Genomic DNA, 21,235 nt, shown 5'->3' with positions numbered 1-21,235 from the left:
TTAAGGTGTTGTTAATTACTTAACAAAATTATCTTGTGGGCCGGTTTATAGCTATTTGCAGGCCAGGACGAGGGCCGTATGTTTGATAGCCCAAATTCAGTCGCTATATCTGTCAATATACGTAAGATCAATGTTGCCTTCTCATAATTATCATCCACGCGGAGCCAACAGACTCTAAGCCGCACTGTGTTTCAAACAGCTACGGATGAAAACAATCTAAAATTAATTAGCCATGTGTAAATTGTTAATGTGTAGATAATACAGTACCAAAGAATTACTATAGCAATGCAAATTCCCCCAAAAGCTCACGCAGCAGATGAATATGGTTATCTTGACACCAGGAATGACGTTAGCTCACTTAGCATGAACTTAAGAAAGACTTATTTTGTCGAGCTTCTACGACTACATTTACTCCCGCATTCCTCACTGCTGCGGGCGAATAACTTTCTAATACCATCAAAATAATAAACTTAATGACTTCTTGTTATTCTCCTCTCCTGCCGACACCCCCCCCCCACACACACACACACACACACACACACACACACTGAAGCTGCGTGAATAAATGATCATATTAATTTGTCATGTGCGCATTTTTAGGGCGACCGAATACACTGGCAATGGATTACTATACTATGTAGCATGTGGCATGTGCACTCCAATGTGAATTTGCTTTTTATTGGTTATTGGATTATTGGTGACATTTCTACCGGAGCAGCATATGTCCCAGCTACCAGAGTAGTACTGTATGTGCCTCACGGCTGCTTGTAAAGGAAGTCATAAAATACTTCAAAATAAAATGTTGGCTATCAAGTAAAGGAGAGGGGTCTGATTGCAGGGTGTAGGACAGGGGCGTGTGGTTCCAAAAATGGCACCAAAAGAACTACACACCCCCTAGAGTGGCGTTTTGCCTTTATAGGAAAAAGGGGGTGTGTAATTATTTTTTCTAGGGAGGGCTTAATCCTGGTGTACCGGTATAGATATTTTTTTTTTTTTAAATGGCGGATTGGGAGCGCATTGTAAGTTAAAATTGTGTGTATTTAAGGAATGTTGCACAATTTTGAATTGAATTTTAATAAATATGGGTCGTTTAGCAATACAATTTAGTGGATGTTATGAGATTGTTTTTCCTAGCACGGTGTAAATATAAGTATAGGATTGTGGAGTTATATATTACAACAGGTTATTGTCACAGTCGCTTTTTGCGTAGTTATTCACGTTACTTTAATGTGACAATAGTACATGAATAACACGATTTTAAACGGTGGATTAAAATGTTCAAATGCAATTTTTTTGTTAAGGTGATAAGAGTTTGAATTTTGCAAATTTACAGTAAAGCAGGGAAGACAGCTAATTTTAAAGTTAAGCTCTTTGGTTTAACTGACAGACAGAAGTCATTCTGCTAAAGGAAATCAAGAAACTACTCAGTGAAGTAGGATTGATTTGAATTGAATTTGCAAAACTCCACCATTAAATTCTCAATTTTTATCCTTTGTTCAAGATAAATTGAAGTGTGAAAATAATACATCTTAATCTGTTTACTGTTGAGCATGACAATGTACAGTGGGAGCCCGGTTTACGAACTCCCTCTTTTACGAACTTTTCATCTTACGTGGACCGCGGCGTTTTGTCTTACGAACAATCCAACATGCCGGTCCGTACAATGTGTCCGTACAATTTTTTTCGCTTTGCTACATCAACGAAATCAACTGCTCACGCCGATATGCTATTGCTCTTACAATGTCACAGTCACTATTTCAGTCACGGAGATGCCAATATGCTATTGGTCGATTAAGTTCACAGTCCCGGTCTCACTCACGGAGATGAGGATATGCTGTTGGCCGGCGTCACATCAATCACAGAAATACCAATATGCTATTGGCCGAACGCCTTCATCTAGCTTGATGGCACAGCTGGTTGGGATGGAAGGAAGGAGAGAAAATGAGTGAAAATCGGAAGGAAGGAATGTTGTGAAGACTTTGCAAACTTTATCTGTTAGACATGGCTTCTAAAATTGCTAGTGGCGGTAAAGGAAGAAGTAAGAGGATGATGACAATAGAAACGAAGCAGGAGATAATAAAAAAATAAGAAGGAGGCACACGCATAGTTAACCTTGCTCGTGAGTATGGCTAAAACCGCTCGGCAATCTTCTAATGGCAAGACTTTCCTTGCCGGGGGACGGACCTCGGTCAACAACAAAATGGAGAGGCTTCTTCTATTATGGATTAAAGAGAAGGAAATTGCCGGTGATATGTTTTCGTTTAAGAAAATAAATAAACAAATTCTGCGGGTTGGTCTCTGCTACCCTCCGCCTCCACCCAGCTCAAGTCACGTCGCCCCAAAGGTAAATGTCATTTTTCCTTTGTATATTTATGTAATTTAATTAACTGTACACTAGATTATGTTACTCAATTTTAATATGTGTATAAAGTCGTGATGTTTTTACCTAAGGTTTTTGCACGCGTTGCACGCATTCACTAATTAACATAGGTTTGGATTGCCCTTCATACAAGCAGTTCGAGTTACAAGCGTAGCCGCTTAACGGATTAAGTTCGTAATACGGGGGCCTACTGTATTTGGAAAATAAACATGACAGTATATGAATTTGGAGAGCCAGCAATAGAGCTGGAAAATCATCCACAATGTAAGTATGTCATATCAGCCAATAAATACTTTTTTTAAACTATTCTAAACTAGTCAACAGATTAAAAATTAATGGCAATCAAATAACCATCTAGAGTAAGTCCAGGCACATTCTTGTGACAATATAGTTAAATCCAAGTAACTAATAGAAGGACACTGATGCATCTAGCATACTATGCAATGCACATACACACATCCATTTTCTGTACTACTTATCCTCACTTGGGTCTCAGGGAAGCTGCCGCCTACCTCAGCAGACTCTGAGCAGTCGTGCTAGCCTCCTATTTCTGCTTTTATCTGGAACATTTTGATTTGATTTGCAACTAATGAAACACCCCATGAGCCAAAACACACCTATAATTGAATTTTTTTACTAAATGTAGTTGTGTGTAAAAATAACCTGTTCCTCATTTTGTTTGTTCTCAGGTTCTGTGCCCATTATCCAAGGTTCAACATTTTATTGCGGCATCTGTGCCAAAAGCAGCGAGTATGCATAAGTTGTCTCACTTATGCAAACACATAACAAGTCAATTATTCATCACACAGGTATGTCTGAGTTTTAAATCCAGTATTACTCAAGTAGAGCTTGTGACTGGAACAATATCTTATTGTCATGGTAACCAATTAATACCAACATGAAAATTTTGTTTTTTTTGTTTAAGGGGGATGTTCAACACATGTTTTTTACATCTTGCTTTTATTTTTTTTGGGTTTGTGAAATTTCTCTGCAGAATCCAGAGAAACATACAGGATCCCATTTGGCCTCATCATCTGCAGACGCTGAAATGTAATTTTTAAAGACACAAACGGCTACTGGGGACAGAGAAAGAGAGGAGAGCTCCTTGGATTCATATCAGACTTCAGTCCAAGAAGATGCTGCAGTGATTGCCTTTTTGAAACTTTGAAATGTGCTTTTGACTCATGTTTTCTAATTTTTTTTGGAGTGGGTATCTGAATTTTAAAACAAAACGGGGTGCACAGGCCATAGCAGCTAACATAGGTATTAGAAAACGGTGTTTATAGTGGACCATTCTAAAATGGCAATTAAATTCTAGTAAAAATAACTTTGTATATAGTTAATTTTTACAGGGCTCAAAACATAACATAAAAGGAAAATTACAAATATAGTGAAACCCAATTTAAAAGGGCATCATCAATGATATCACAGTTTAAAAGTCCTAGTCCTAGTCCTTCAAACCATAATAGCCTTTTCTTATAGAGAAAAGCTTCTGGATACTGTAGCAAAGTTGGCCATTATATGTTATATACATCATTTGTTTCATTTAGAATTCAACTAAGTCATCATTGTTGGAATTTATTTCTAAATCAACATAAACTCAAGTTAGTAATCTGACTCCAATTTGTGACCTTACCCAACTGCCACTCATCCAACAATTTGCGCGCTCGTTCTGCAATAGAAAGGTATCAGGAAGCCGGCATTTTCACACACGAGTGGATTTATTCCTAACACACAGCACCTGGGTCTCGGGTCCCTCTCAATACAGCTCTGTACGCCTCTGTTGCCACCAGCAGACGTACGTCACATCCGAGTTGCCCAGCAATGAGTTATACTACACAATATGCAAATGGCACAGCAACAAAGGTATCCTGGCATTATTCTATTGGCTATGTGTAGACTGCAGTTAACTTTAGCTTGCTCTCATTGGTCTTTCTTCCCCTGCAGAATCGCTTGCTTGCTCCTCCTGGTTGTAGTTTTCCTCACAGTTGTTTTCCATCAGCTGCCTCGGGGTTATCTCGTCCCTGCATCTTCCTTGCGACCACCACCGCTTGTTCGATAACATTCCACTCTTGCACTCTTTAAGCTCAAACTCTTATGTTCAAGACTCACTCCAGAGCAGCAAACATTTTTGAAACACTGGAACTGTTATTAATATATAATATAATTAATATAAGACCAAGCACAGAGCCTTGATGGATCCTATGTGGTATCTTCAGCTGAATTGATTTTTTTGTTACTACAGTAAATTCCACATACGGATTTCTATCATCCAGGTAATTTGTTATCCATTTACATACCAGTCCTTTAAAAAAAAAAAAAAAAAATCCATTCATTACAGTATGATCTCTATAGTAACAAATGTTTTCTTTAAAACTGTGAAAAACAAAATTGGAAATTATTTGTTAGCCGCAATTTCCTACAAAATCTACAATACTGCCAAACTAGTGGACTCATTCTTCTTGGAACCATATAGATTTTCACTTATCAATGAACTTATTAACTTATCACTGACATTATTAAGTGTGTGTATGTGAATATAATTTTTCTAGATTATTTTTGCCATTTGTGGTAATATTTATTTTAGTCTCCACTTTTACATTTTAGAATTACTTTTGCCATCGTCATTTTGGATGGGGGGAAAAAAATCACAAATGTATGCAAAAGGTTGTATTGTACTACATTTTCCATATTTTTTACTAATGTCAGATGAATATTACAACAGTCTGTCGACCATTTCTTTTTTTAATTTTTTCATTTTTTTTAAATTTTTTAATTTTTCTATTGCAAGTATTGAATTCATGATTTCTAAATTATATAAATACATAACATAAACGTTAGATGCATTATTTCGCGCTATTATACAGTATCGCTTTGTGTATGTACCTGTCGGGACAAGACGTTATCCAATATTTTAACAAATGTCATATCAATATTACAACAGTCAGATGACCTTTTATTTTTTTCTAACGCTTTACAACATTTAATAGTTCTATTTCACTGAATTATGTTAATATGATATATTGTAACTACGACATAAACGTTAGACTCATTTCACCCTCTAATATAGCTTTATGTACCTGTCGGGACGATGGTGTGTAGTTCTTTTGGTGCCATTTTTGGAACTACACGCCCCCATCCTACGCTGTGAAGCTCGAGGCGTGAGCAGCACTGATTTAACAGAGCTGTGTTAAATCTCGAAACAAATACGGTGGACGAAGGTGTCAAAATTTTCGAAAGACATCAAGTTTTGTTGAGTAAAAAAGTAGATGGAATATGATTCGTTTGATTTAAAAAAAAATAATGCATCAAAGGGAAGCACGATGATATGAAAGTATGTGCCCACCATCAAACTGTATTAAATATATTAAATATAATAAAAATATTGAGGTAATGTAACGCAGTTAATATAAATCACTTTTAGATTACACAAATTCCAAACATGCTATTAAGGACAAAAAAATAAACATTGATACAATATACTGCATATTTGTATATAATAAGCCCCACTATTAGCATGGGATACTGATCTCAAATAGTAAAACACACACAAACAAGACAAATCCATAAAAAACGTGTTGTTGGTGTAGTATGTTAATTGGGAAAACGAAACAAATACATCTTAACAAGCCCACGCAGACAGTGGTGCACACACTCACGAGGAAAATCGGACAATTAATGTTCCAAGTTATTAACCATTATAAAAATGCTAGAGTGAAGAATTTTCAAGCATAATGTAATTTCTAGATAAGATGTTGGCCTAGATTCTTCTATAATTTTCTTCTTTTGACAGGCGGGGGCTGGGGGCAGCCTGGATGCACACCGTGCTGCCTCTCATAGATCAGAACTGGTAATAAAGCTCTATCGGATTCAGGGAATCAAACTGACACTTGTTGGTAGATATCTTGGTAGTTATCTTGTGAAAATCTCAGAGAATTAGAGCAGTAAAGTGTATTTTTCCTCATGATATGAGGGTGTCTCGCAAAGAAAATTGATATGTATGTACCCATCTTAAGTGTGATGTTATTGTTACTTACTGACCAGAGGGCTTTTTTTGTTTTGTTTTTACTGAGAAGCAATTCACAAGATGACTTTTGACATTATCTGAGAACAAAAGTATTTTTTCTTGGGGACCACTATTGCATGTGATGCACTTTTCTGTAAGCTTTGCTATAGGTTACAATGACTCAAAAACAAGAACACTAGCCCCAGAGACACACTTAAATCGATTAGAGACTGTTTGGTTGCTTTTCCACTCTGACAAAGCTGTAAAGGCCTTTGTGTGAGTCACTTGTATTTATCACTGTTGCAGGAAGTTACACTTGGGTTAGAGTTTGGAGTTGTGACTTTGTTGACAGTAGTGTAGTACATGGTTTATAAATTCAAGTTGTTCATATATCACTGATGAGTGTACCATGGCTAAATTTTGTCATGAAGTTGGCAACTAGGGATTTAAGAAACAATTATTTTAATAATAAATTATTCTGTCAATTATTTTGAGGATTAATCGATTAAACTAAATTTCCAAATGTTTACATTTCTTTTCCTGTATTTAAAACAGGATCTTTTTTAGTTAATGGCAAAAAAAAAAATACAAAATTAACTCAATAATTGATCATTTCTTTCCAAAGTGAAAACAGACACGTGTCTGATTTATTTTTTTTTATCTAATTGATTTTACAGAATGACAATCAGTCTGCTGTCTGCAAAAAGGGCTAAAAAAATCTGAGATATTAAGTGGATGAAATTCAGAGGTTTTGGACAGTTGTAGTTCTGTAAATAATTAACTGACCATCAAAAATAATTATCAATTAATTTGATTCATTAGCTGCCAAATAGGGCGGCTCGGTGGCGCAGTGAATAGCACGTCTACCTCACAGTTCAAGGGTCCAGGTTCAAATCCACCTGGCTCTGGCCTTCCTGTGTGGAGTTTGCATGTTCTCCCCGAGCCCACGTGGGTTCTCTCCGGGCACTCCGGCTTCCTCCAACACTCCAAAAACATGCATGGCAGGTGAATTGGACATACTAAATTGTCCTTAGGTCTGATTGTGTGCGTGAATGGTTGTTCGTCTCTGTGTGCCCTGCAATTGGCAGGCAACCGGTTCAGGGTGTCCCCCGCCTACTGCCCGAAGCCAGCTGCGATAGGCACCAGCAAGCCTGCGACCCCTGTGGGGATAACTGGCTCAAGAAAATGGACGGTTGGATGGATAGCTGCCAAATAATCATGCAGCTTTATTTGTAACCAATTGGCAATGGGGCTGACTATACAATTTGTGTTAGATTACTTGAAAAACCAAAATCTCATGGAAGCAATAATGGAAGGTGATATGCCATTTCTTTGAAAGAGTCTGTATTCCTTTCACCTAATTCAAAATAATTTTAGAATGCTCTCAATAATTTACGAATTTGAATAGGAATGAGGTTTTTCATTTTCTTTTCATTTTCAAATTGGAGTCAGGGCTTCTCTGAGATGAAAGGAATGACTCACTTAGGCCAAATGACAAATTGCACCCTGGACTGGTCACAAATCAGTCAAAGAGCACACTAATACAGACAACCATATTCACATTTTGAGTGGGAACAAGTGTACCACTCCACTATCAGACATTCAACCACTAAAACAATTTTCCCGTTCACAAATGCAAGTAAGATGATTTTTTTTTCCCCTGAATCAGGAAACAAATAATGTGAACACAAAAACCAGAAAGTAAGGCAAAACTAGGAAGTAAGGAATCACACATAAACCTTAAGTGCTGTGGGTATACCTGGCATTTTTCAGTCAGACTTGAATCTTCAAAACTCTTACTTTCAAGGAAAAAACAAGTGTTCATCCTTGCACATCATTTAAGCAAATTTAAGATGTTGGATTAATCGTAAATATAGTGATTATACATTTGCTCACACATAGAATGACAAGTACATTTGGTTGCGGCCATACATAGCCTTCTCCCCTGATGTACTTTTACCTCTTTTAGGGCCGGAACCTTCATGTAGTTCGGGACCTCTGAATCAAATAAAGAAAGAGGGTTCGGAGAGGCTGGCAGAGCGCGGTAGAATTGACCTTAGCCAGTTCCTCTTCGCTCCCCTGATGCATGAGCTGAAAAAAGAATGCCTTTTCTCTTTTTTGGTGACCAGTTTCTTACAAAAGTCTAACAAATGAACATGACACAAGAGCAAGCCAATTTTTTAGATTTGCTCATAATTTGTCAAAATCAAGACTTCCATAGGGACTATCCTACAATATAGGGGTAACTTTTGCCATGATTTATACCTGCTCTTAGTGGGTCTGCTCTCACCCACCAAATAGTCATGTGCGCCTCCGTCATACACAACAAATCACCCTCAGCCCACTGTAATGTGCTGCTCTTTGCACACAGCTGTTGCACACAGACTACAGTTTTTTTTCTTTCTCTATTGAATGACTAATTTTGTCAATTGTTAGGCATTCTTTTTACATATCTTTATAATTTGTAGTAGAGTAATGTTTTTGGTGTTGATAAAGGCAGCAAATAATTTTCAGTGTCTAAATATAATGACTATGTGTGACTGGTTACATACAAATATGGCTTGTAGAGAAAAACAACTTTTTCCCTTTAGCTTTGGACAGGACCAACACATCAATCCCTGGATTACACCAATCCTTTTTACTCACTGGTGACTGTAACAAGAAGTGCACATGTTTGTGTGTCTTGTAGTAACCGGAATCCCCAGCAAGAGGATCAGAGATTTATGAAAATAGATTCAAGGGATTTATCCAGTTATCAAGCCACTGCAGACAATCTCTGTTAAATAATAGATTCAATTAAACTGGAAAGAGGATTACTGGTGAAACTCTGCAGTTTTCACTTTGAACTTTCAATGAGGACTTTCATTCTGGTACTGCAATACTCTGTCGACACAAGTATTTCTGCTTGATTGAGCAATGACAACACAGTTATATGATTACTATATATATATGATTAAGTGGTGAATTTCTTTAAAGAAATTCAAGCGTTAACGCTTGTAGTGGTTCTGGCCCAGCTGTGTTTCTGGAATCTGCCACCAGGCAATGCTGGCTGGTGATGAAAATTAAGACCTCTTGGACTCAGGCATCTTAGTTGGAAAAAGATTTATTTCTAGTTTCATACTTTTGATGTTAAGGCAGGTTCATTCATTCAGTCAAGATGGCGAGAGCCCACATGGCTCTTTGTTATTGCATTTTAAACCCCTCTATCTCCTCATTTGCTTCTCAAATTACATGATATGTGGCCAATACTCATTGGTCAAGAGGTCAGGGGTCCAGCAACCCCCAGCCCCATAGACAGGTCCAAAAGGAATGCCTTTGTCTCTGTTATCCGACTTTGACGTTACACTGACAAAAATCACTAAAATGAGACTCTTGCAAAGTACTAAAGAAATTAATAAAAAGTAAATGGAGGTCGAAAAATACATTTCATTACTATTTGACAAAGTGGTCACTGCAAAGAAAAGCAACCACGTAGGAGAAGGCTGTCTTCCACATCTACAGTATAGGTAGCAGGTCATGTGTGCTTTAATGTCAGCATGTTATACAATAAGTCAGAGTTCAGGAATCACTTACTATACCATGATAACTGAGAAATTACATTGATTGCATGATCCATAAGCAAAGCACAGTTTTCATTTGTGCTTTTGTATTGACGGTATTATTACAAATAAAAAATAAAATACCTCAAAGTAACTGGATTTTGGCAGAATCTTCAAAGTCAGTCAAATCAAAATGTAAAAACAATAAAAGACTCCTACCTATATTCTCTATAAACCTTAATTTGGATACTTTAACACTGACCAGTTATATTTTTCCAAAAAATGATGGTTGAGTTCCATCCATCCATCCATCGATTTTCTAGTCGCTTCTCCTCACAAGTCTTTCTTACTGGTGCCTACTCCAGCTGGCTTCGGGCAACCACTCCAGCTGGCTTCGGGCAGTAGGCGGGACGAATTGGTAGCCAGCTAATTGCGGGGCACACAGAGACGAACAACCATTCACGCCCCCAATCACACCTAAAGACGAATTAGTATGTCCAATTCACCTACCATGCATGTTTTTGAGTGTGGGAGGAAGCCGGAGTTCCCAGAGAGAAACCACACAGGTTAGGAGAGAACACACAAACTCCACACAGGAAAGCTGGAGCCTGCTGGGTTTGAACTCGGTTCTCTCAACTGTGAGGCGGATATACGAATCAGTGAGCCATTAGTGGTCAACAGCTAAATATAATGTTGTGTTAGCTCAACATGTGCAGATAGCTCAACAGATCTAGGCCACAGGTGTCAAACTCAAGGCCCAGGGGCCAGATCCGACTCACCACATAATTTTATGTTGCCTGCCAAATTCTGATTTGATCTCATGTATCTGGCTAAAACAACAAATTTGGAAGCTGTCTTCTACTTAAAATTTTTGGCGAAAAAAAGCACTTTTGTTCCCAACTTTCTCTTTTGAACTGTTTGTACCGGCCTCTTCTTTCAAAACTAGGTAAGTGTGTGATAAACACACTCAAAATTTCTTCAATGATATTTCACCGTTTTTTCAATTGTCTGTTCTATAGTTTATTTCATCTAATAATGGGAGCAGATTTTAGTTAAATCAGAGGTGTCAAACTCAAGGTTTGGGAGCCAGATCCGGCATTTTATGTAACCCGCCAAATAATGATTTGGCTTCAAGTTTCTGCCTAAAATACCAAACTTGCAAGTTGTCTGCAACTTTTAAATTTATATTCTCACTTGTTTGTCCTCACCAGGGTCTCAGGTCGTAGTATTAGTAGTAGTTCCTTTTAGCGTCAGGGTGATGTATTGGGCAGAGATTGTTGTTGTTGCTTTATCTCTCTTCTCCCCTGTTTACCTTCCAGGATTGTAAAATTCACAGGGTAGTATGGCTGTAAGCATCTAGGATCTCAGTCAGGGTACACACTAAAACTTGGTTGCCAAGCCAATCGCAGGGCACAAAAAGAGAAACAACCATTCACCATCTTATTTGAATTTATTTAAAAGATTTTAACTTCCAGCTCTTTCACCTCTGTTAAGTGAACTTATTTTTATTGTAAAAGATATTGCATTTAATTGAATTTATAGTGTTTAGTTTTTAACCACTGAGCTGGTGGGGGTGGGTGGGGGTGGGGGTGGGGGTGGGGGGTGGGGGGGGGGGGGGGGGGTTGGCCACTTTGCCGCACTCACCAGCCTGTTCCTCCTGGAGCTCTTCAAGTGCTCCCAGGGATTCAGGATGCCTGGTTTTCAGCTACTGCTGCACTCGCATGCCTGTCTCTTGCTGGAGCTGTTCCAGGGCTACCAGGGGCTGGGGAGTGCCTGTTTTTAGGCGGACTTGCCGGTCCGTTCTTTCTGGAGCGCCTCCTGGGCTACCAAAGAGTTGCAAAAGCTAAGTTGGGCTGGACTATACCACCAGCACATCTACTGTATTGCTTTGCAACTTCTATGTCTTTAAACTAAAGATGAGAAATGTGTAATGGTTTCCAAAAGACAGTCTTCAACCATCACTCAGAGAAGTATCCCAACAATCAGACTAATCCAACAAAAACAGTCCCTCACATGAGGGATTAGATTGCATGGCACATTAACCAAAAGTGCAATGAGCTAAAGTGTGTTACTGTATGTCTGAAAGCATTTCATCCAGACACATCTGAGACCAGGGTTATAAAAACGAACATGCTATGGGGCCTCTTTGTATTCAACTCACCGCAGAATAGGACACATGAAATGGGGGGGTTGCCTCCAAGTTGCAAAGGGGTGTCACTGTGGATCATGTGAGCTTCAACAGGCTCTGACTTTGAACACCATGACTGCTTATTAATAGTTCTGTCCCACAGCAGGCTTTCATGGAGGCTGTGATGGGATTGCCGTGATAAGCAGAGTACATGGCAATGGATGCAATCCCTTGAATCACCTGGAACCTGACTTGCAAGCTAAGCTGCCTATAAAGCATCCTGGAAGTAAATCAAGGTCTGTAATTGGCTTGTTTTCCTACCTGTTTTATGCTTGCTTTCTTCTCTTCCTCCAGAACCTAGTTGACACTGTCCCAGTTTGTGGTTTGTCTAGGCCAGGGGTTGGCAACCCGTGGCTCTCAAGCCGCATGCAGCTCTTTAGTGGCTCCCTGGAGCTTTTACAAAAATGTTTGAAAATGGAAAAAGATGGGGGAGAGAAATATTTTTTTCATTTTAATATGTTTTCTGTAGGGGAACAAACATGACTAAAACATTCTTAACGTTTTCCAATGCTGTAAAAATGTGTAGAATAAATATTACATTTCAACATTTCTGTCAACGAAGAAATACATCATAGCCTGCGACAAGCGTTTCTATTAGCAGGGCGGGGATGCTAGGCATGTGGCTCTTGTAAACAAACCGGCGGCCATGAGCCATGGATCCCAAAGGGAAAAAGAGAAAAATAGCTGAGGAAAACAGAGGATTCAACATTTCTTGGACCAAATTATTTGCATTCATTGTTAATGCGGAAGTACTAACCGAATGTTTGCTCTGTAGCGAGAATTTGTCAAATAACAAAAAGAACACCTATTTACAGACTTCATAAACAAAACCAGGATAATACAAAAAAAAAAAGACACACCTCTCTCCGCCAAGACAGTGAAGGAAAGGACGATTAAAATGGCAGCCAACATCACCGATCAACAAATCAAGGACATTAATTCAGCGCCAGCATCCTCAATTGCCTGTGATGTGTGATGTGATCGATATTGAACAGACTGCGCGTTTATGCAGGTATGTGGCTGATTTTTTATTTTTATAAATGCAGGCTGCCTTTTATTGCACTCTACTGCCCAGATAAGGGGCATGTTATGCACTTTCCATTTTGTTGTTTTTTTTTAATAAAGTTAAACTTGGGCGGCATCGCACAACAGAGTAGTAATGTTGTGGTGCGTCATTTTCGACTGGATGCACTGCAGGAAAAATAAACATTTAATCATGAAGCCTCATTATGTATTCGTAGTTAACTTAATCATTTTGATAGTAGGCTAATATACTGTAGCTATTATGGCTACATACAGCATGTGTTGCCTTCATGATAAGGCCTTTCATTTTTTTTGCGGCTCCAGACATATTTGTTTTTTGTTTTTTTTGTCCAATATGGCTCTTTCAACATTTTGGGTTGCCGACCCCTAGTCTAGGCATTTATGAAAAGATGGGGAGTTATAAATTTGAAATTTGAAGAGTGGGAGCGCACTTAAATCAAAGTGACTGTTGTATCAAGACATTTTTTTTTTGTGTGTTGCCTTATTATGCAAAGGTATTTTTAAACAAAACTTTTGAAGAAAAACTCATTCAATTTTAGTGCTATTTGAGTATATGGTTCATATATTCAAGATACAGTATTCATTTTTGTTACCTTTCCTGTGTTTGATTTTTTTTTTGTTCGTTATACATTTATCTTCCACAATGTTCACTTCAAAAATCATCAAAACAATGAATTTTGCTGAATCTGAATGTGCACATATGCATATAGTTGCATATCTTTAAAAGCTGAGAATTAAAGTTTGTCTATAACCTGCACCCGAAAACTTCATAATACGTCATTATAAAGACAGCAAACAAGTTGGTGTAGTTTTAACCTGTTAAAGGGATAATTCACTTATTTAGCCATTTTCAACAGTAAAAAGTTAATACTGTATTTATCCGAAATATCCATCCATCCATTCATTTTCTATAGCCACTTACCCTTACTAGGATACTTGCTCGTACCTATCCCATCTGATTTTGGGCAGTAGGTGGGGACACCTTAAACTGGTTGCCAGCCAATTGCAGGACGCACAGAGATATACAACCATTCATGCACACAATTACACCTAAGGACAATTTAGTGTGTCCAATACACCTGCCATGCATGTTTTTAGAGTGTGGGAAGAACTGGAGGCCCCGGAGAGAACCCACGTGGGCTCAGGGAGAATATGCAAACTCAAAACAGGAGGGCCGGAGCAAGGTGGATTTCAACTTGTAAACTCTTTGAACTGTGAGGTGGACATGCTATTTTCTCCGCCACTGAACCTCTCCTTTTTAAATCATCCATCCTTTTTCTATAGCTGCTTACAAGGGTCGCAGGCTTGCTGGTGCTTATCCCAGTGGCTTCAGGCAGTAGGCGGGGGACACTCTGAACTGGTTGCCAGTCAATTGCAGGGCACACAGAGACAAACAACTATTCACGCACCCAATCACACTTAAGGACAATTTAGTATGTCAAATACATGTCAAATACACCTGTCAAATACACCTGCCATGCATCTAAGATATTACCATTCCGCTGTGTCGCTGCTTTTATTATTTGTGTGAAACCAAATGCATCGATTAATGCTTGAAATGCTACAGTAAATGGCTCCAATGGGGAGTTCATATGAATATTGAAGGCACCCATAATTAATATATTATCTGCATGTTATCTGTTATTAAATCAGCCATAAGTTCAGGGAATTCATCTAAGAATCTAGAGTATAGACCAGGAGGACGGTAAATAACTACAGTGATCCCCCTACTTCGTGGTTAATAGGGGGTGTCAACCCCCCGCAAAGTAGGGTATCAGTTCCTAGATTTCTATGTATGCCCCAATATAGCCGCAGTAACCATAAACAATCTTTTTTTTTTGTATTTTTTGCATATCTTATTTCCTTTCTCCTATTATTTAACACTACATTATCCTTATTAACATTATTGTATATTTATTAAATCACTCATATTACTTAGTTTGTTAAGAATTTGTTCTCAGGACTGGTTATTTGCACCAAGACTCTGGTGAAAGAGTACACAAGTCATCACGTTGAACTTTACATTTATTTTGGCTCATGTATGGTGTATCATGTAGTATCTGTTGAATAATAAATCAACAACAATGTTAAAGTCAGTCAACTAACATATAAACACTTGCCAAACTTTAATCCATGAATTTACTGTATTTTTAGCCAACATTAGCGGGTTAGCAACACCTATTAACAACTACTAACTATAAAGTGCAACCTCTACACAAACGAACACATAAACAGAATAAACACTCATCGCTTACCAAACATAGGCAGTAGCGTGCGTTATCAACATAAATGATAATAAACTATAAATATGAGCTTACGTTGTCATTCACTACGTCACCGTAACGATCAGAATGAGGCACAGAATGTAAAACAGGAAACGGAAATGCAATGAGACCCGACAAATTAAAAGCAATGCATTTCAAAATAAGATAAAAAAGGTCACGAACTCTAAAGCTTGAAGAATTCTCAACATAGTTATTAACTAATATTGCTTAGTTATTTGATGAATACAGTACTGTATAATGCTTTTTTAAAAAAAAATTCAATTTTTGCACGTTTTTTTAAATTATTTTTTACTTTGAAATATTTTTAATTTTTCCTGGAAAAACCCACGAAGTACTGAGACTGCGATATCTGAGACCGCAAAGTAGGAGGGATCACTGTACCATATAGAATTTCTTTCTCCAGCTTCGTTTCCATATAAATCATCTTCTTACTTCTCTCTTTAACATCACTAGCAATCTTGGACCCATGGCTCACCCATTCAAGTTTGATCTAAGCAGTAAAATGCACAACAAATAGTTATTTTAAGCACTCAGGCTTGATCCAATCCGTAGCATGCTGCCATTTTGCCAGTGACGCCGACCAATAGTAGACCAGTATCTTAGGGAGTGGTGACGCAGACCAAGAGCAAACCAACATCTGAGTGACACGTTGCAGCGCAGGCAGTTTGACGGGACTGAAAAATAAGAGCAATTATCTAAAAACGCCTGAAGATAGAGACAAAACAACAGAAATACAGCCAACCCCGAGGGTTGTGACAGTTGTTTTTGTCGGAAAACGGGAAAAATACCATATAGAGGGGACGAAAAAACGTTGCAGATTACGTCGTAAGCTGAAAAAAATGTAAAGCACGGATGTTGCACCCCAGGGGATGGATTTGTTTGTTCTTCAATATCCTATTTTGCTCTGTACTGATGAAATGTCATCAGAAATAACTGGAAGTCCAATATCTTACTTAAAAGGATACTTTACATATTTCCTTTTATTTGACACCTTGCATGACAAGGGGGAGACTCCTTGGGAAAACCATGTGCTATACAGTATAATTTTCCAGGTGGAACCCACCTTAGATCTCTCAGGACTTTTGTCTCTGAGGAGCAGGTGTTAGGCCAAACACCCAAATACTTTAAACCCCAAATGATTACGGAAACAGAGATGGAAGCAACTCTCACTACAATTTGGCTGACTAACTAACCAACATCATGGTGTGCAAAGTGCTGACCTCACATCTGAGTTGAATGCTTGGTTCATTTTTTTTCTGCGGCGCTGTACTTAAATGAATGGCTGCCTGAGGTTCATCCAGACAATATTCACAACTCATAAGCTTCATTGCCTTCTACCCCCCATTACCCTGCTCAATTGCCTTTTTAGAATGTATTTCTCATTACCATACTATTACCTCATACACCTTTACTGTTTATAAACAATTACACCCTGAGCTATGCAGTGAGGGCATTAGATAGGGGCCTCTATCTTGATTGATGTGACAGCAGAGCAGAACTGTTGTGTGGTCCAGAAATTGCCGAATGATGTCGTACGTCAGTCTGCGGCAAAGGTGAAATGTGCGGTCGCTTCACTTTGCTTGCGATAACCTGCCTGTGGCTCTGAGTGGGTCACTGTCCCCCAAACCTGTCATACTCAATACAAACCTTTTTTATTTACGTATATCATGGCCTCCACTATTAGAATTTTAACACGTTTACACTATCACTTGCCCAAACCTCAAGGTATTATTGCTATCGATGGCAAGGAAGGAGAATTTTGTAAATATAAATTTTTGCAAAGTTTTCATTCTTGAATTGATACTGTGCATAAAAAAGCATTGATCTTTTATTTATAGTTATATGGAATTATGAATTTATGTCACAGACATTAACCCATTTCAACCCATCAGTCACAAAAGAGACCGTCAAGAAAATTCGATTTATGAGCCTCTATAAATGATTTTTCAATCATTTTTCATGTAGTACTGAAATACTACAATGTGTAGATGAAATGTGTGCAATGTCACATGTTTAGAGAATATTGTCACATGACCAGAGCTGTTTACTTTGTGGTTGCACTTCAAGAGAAAGATAACAGCCTCAAACCTCCCATACAAAAGGTTAGTAAAGTATGTTAAAATAAACAAAGGACACAGATTTTTCGTACACATAATCTTTAAGATGATCTATGCATTTGCACTTACTCAAATTGGTTTGGTGTGTTTTCAAAATGAGTAATTACATTGTTGTGACCGGTCATAAAACACACCTTTTCATCAACTATTTCACTTTTTTTCCATTAAAAAAAAAATCTTGATTATTTCAAAGGGTTACCAATGGCATATGATTTGGATTTTTTTATGTCCAGGAAAAATTTGGGCTTAAATGGGTTAAGGCAGAATAAATGCACTACTTTACTAAAACCAGCAGTGACGCTGTTGAGTCTGTCGCAAATTTGTGACATGAGGAACATAAATTTGTGCTTTCTTTGACTTGATTTTAGCACCGTCTCTGGCCGCTGTTGATATTACACACGTGTTAATTGTCTCTGTGAAATCTGGCCCTTAAGTGTTTGTAAATTGTACTTCCTTCGTAAGAATGTTGTCATTTACTGTATAATAGTATGCCCAAAACATGTTTGTTGATCCAATAACTTGTAACTGTGGATGACATGCTAGCAAATGATAGTTCTTATCTTCAGCATGTATGTGTGCTGCCTTGTATGCATTTAGCTCGTTAGGGTTTTCTTTTGTATCAAGTATTTCCCTTTGCTATATATTAGCATATGCAAAAGTTTTGCATTGATAAGAACTCATTTGCTAATTCTAATTAACGTTTTGTATTGAAATGAATAGCATTTGTCATTGTGTAACAAGCATTTACTTAATCAATGTAATTGACAAATACTTATTTGAAATTACGATCTAAGTAGCATTGAAAAACCAAAATGTTGTCATTTGGGATCTTTGTCTCGAGATTCGATCCACAATCGATTTTCCATTCAAAACGATTTGATTCAAATACTTAAAAATTATTTCTGATTCAATCTATATACTAAGTGCAAAGAATCATCATACTATGTGGGTCATTTTTGCAAGAAAAAAAACCAAAGGGAGATATTGTGTATAGTGTATTTTATGTTTTAAATTTGTAATGAGCACAAATATAGCATGTTGACAACTGCTATTTTTAAGCTAACTATATACTGTATAGCTTTTATAGTATAAAATTAGATGGAACAAAAAAATGTAGAATAAGGTACATTGTCATTTCATATTCTAAAATATTGTATTATTAACCGATTAATTATTATTATTATTATTATTATTATTATTATTATATTTTGAAACTGTTGCCCAAATGAAAACTTTTGATTTTTATCAGATAAACAAGACATAAATATGAACTTTTTCACATAAGTAGCTAAAATGATAGTACGGGTACAGGTAAGGGGAAAGCGTCAGGAGCATTATCAGTCACAAATGTTTGGAACATACAGTATTATTTGGTACAGTAGAGACAGTATTTCTACTCATTTGCATGTGTGTGAGTGATATGTGTATGTGAATTAATTTGGATTTTGCATACATTGTTTTGTATTGATTACTAACTACAGTGGACCCCCAGGTTACACCGTCCCTGGCTTACATTTTTTTCATGTTGTGATGTGGAATACTGAGTTTTTAATCCCCTCATTAAGGTATTTTCCTCGCTTTGCGACAAAAAAAACTGTCATGCCCCGAGGGGGTTGGCTGTATTTGTATTGTATTTGTCTATGTGTGGCTATGTGGCCTATGTGGCTGTATTTGTCTCCATCTATAGGCGTTTTTAGGTAATTGAACTTATTTTCTGTTGCTGTCACACCGCTTCCCTGCAACGCGTCACTACAATCTGGTCTGCTATTTGTTGCCCTCACTCGTGTCAAAACGGCGGAATGGTAAAGCTTTGTTCCATCGCAAGTGGTTTCAAAACCGTATTTATAGTGCATTTTATTGCTTGATTCAAACTTGAATGGGTTAGCTATGGGTCCCAAGATTGCTGGTGATGTTAAAGAGAAAAGTAAGAAGATGATTAATATGGAAACGAAGCTGGAGATAATCAAAAAATACATAGCTAGCCTAGGGAATATGGGCACAATAAAAGCCCCACTCAAAGGTAAATAAATCCTTCCTATATTTTTTATCTATGATGTTTTCTGATTATATACATGTATAGTATAGTATAGTATATATATATATATATATATATATATATATATATATATATATATATATATATATATATATATATATATATATAGCACTTACTATACTGTTTTGATACCAATTTTTAATTTTTATATACTTTTGTCATTTTGATGTTTTTACCTGGGGTTCTTAACGCATTAGCTATTTACTGTAACATATGTTTGGGTTGCCCACCATACGGCGAATTTGCCTTACCACCCCAACCACGGAACGGATTTATCTCGTAGCACGGGGGCCCACTGTATTCGCTTTATGTTCTGTGGCGATTGGCAATGTAAATGCCGTTCATTTGCCTGAAGATGGCGCTGTTGTGTTGATAGTTAACTTTCAACTTCAGTTCGATTTTCATTTTGTATTTCGGCTTGAAACATCCATATATTATTTTTATGTCCACTGGAGAAATATTATGGATTTTTGGACAATTTTTATCCCGTAAGCTATTTGAGTTTATTTAAGGTCGTTCTTCCTGTCATCACGTCAGACGTGATGGCACGCTATTCACCGAGGATATTATAAATAAAGTGTTTCCAGCTTTGTCTAAAGCAGCCCAAAGTGGTATGTATGATTTTATGTTTTTTTATGTATGTGTGTTAAATGTGTACAATGTAAATGTAAATGTATACAATGTTGTCATATCAAGATCCACTACCCAAGAGTGCGGGACCCAGGAGCGCTCCTTACCCTTACCCAACTCCCATACCCCTCCCAGTCATCCAGGTACTGGGCCCCCCGACCCCTGCGCCGAGAGTCTAGAATGGACCTCATCAAGTAGACGGGACCCCCCCATCGACCAGGTGATGAAGAGGAGGAGGCACCACCGGAGGACACAGGGAGCTGGAGTCAACAGGCTTGAGCAAGGAGACATGGAACATGGGATGAACCCTGATGGATGTTGGCAACGCAAGTCTGATGGTCGCAGGGTTAATGAAGAATGCGAATTTGAAGGGACCGATGAATTTGGGATCTAGCTTCTTGGATGAGCCAGCGAGGTGCAGATTCCAGGTGGATAGCCAGACCTCCTGGCCCTGCTGATACTGGGGGGCCTCCAACCCCCGCCGATTTGCCAACTGGCATTTCCTGTCCGTTGTGTGCAACACTGCGAGCTTCGTGTCCTTCCACACCTTCCAGGCCCCCACAATTGGCTCTGGAGGGAAGGCATGGCAACCTCCTTCTCCTGGGAGGGGAAGATCGGGAGCTGATAGACATAGACAACATGAATGGGGGACTTGCCCGTGGAAATGTGTGCATACTCAACCCAAGGTAAGTGAGTGGACCAGGCAGACAGGTTCTGCTGACACATGCACCTCAAGTGGCCTCTAATGTCAGGTTGGCACATTCAGTCTGCCTGTTGAATTGTGTGTGGTAGCCAGAGGTCAAGCTGAGGGACTCCCCCATGGCTCGCCCGAATGCTCTCCAAAGCCTAGAAACAAAATGTGGTATCTTGTTGGAGAAATGTCAGCTGGAATACCATGGAGGCGGACACATGTTGGATGAGTATTTGGGCCGTCTCTAGAGCGCTGGGAAGGCCCCGGAGGGCTGCAAAGTGGACCATTTTAGAGATGGT

At 38.3% G+C, this 21,235-nt stretch overlaps 1 long non-coding RNA gene and 1 pseudogene across 1 annotated transcript in view; one reads left to right on the top strand and one right to left on the bottom strand.

The window, feature by feature from the left end:
* LOC148409185 (uncharacterized) overlaps positions 1-21,235 on the bottom strand; it is a 125,984-nt gene that overhangs the window by 45,828 nt on the left and 58,921 nt on the right. The window lies entirely within an intron of this gene.
* LOC148409186 (uncharacterized) overlaps positions 1-21,235 on the top strand; it is a 48,531-nt pseudogene that overhangs the window by 25,035 nt on the left and 2,261 nt on the right.

This window comes from Hippichthys cyanospilos, chromosome 17 (genome assembly GCF_059441005.1).
Source record: "Hippichthys cyanospilos isolate Australia breed blue-spotted pipefish chromosome 17, RoL_Hcya_1.0, whole genome shotgun sequence".
In the NCBI taxonomy this organism is placed as follows: domain Eukaryota; kingdom Metazoa; phylum Chordata; class Actinopteri; order Syngnathiformes; family Syngnathidae; genus Hippichthys; species Hippichthys cyanospilos.
This window is presented reverse-complemented; position numbering and strand designations above follow the sequence as displayed.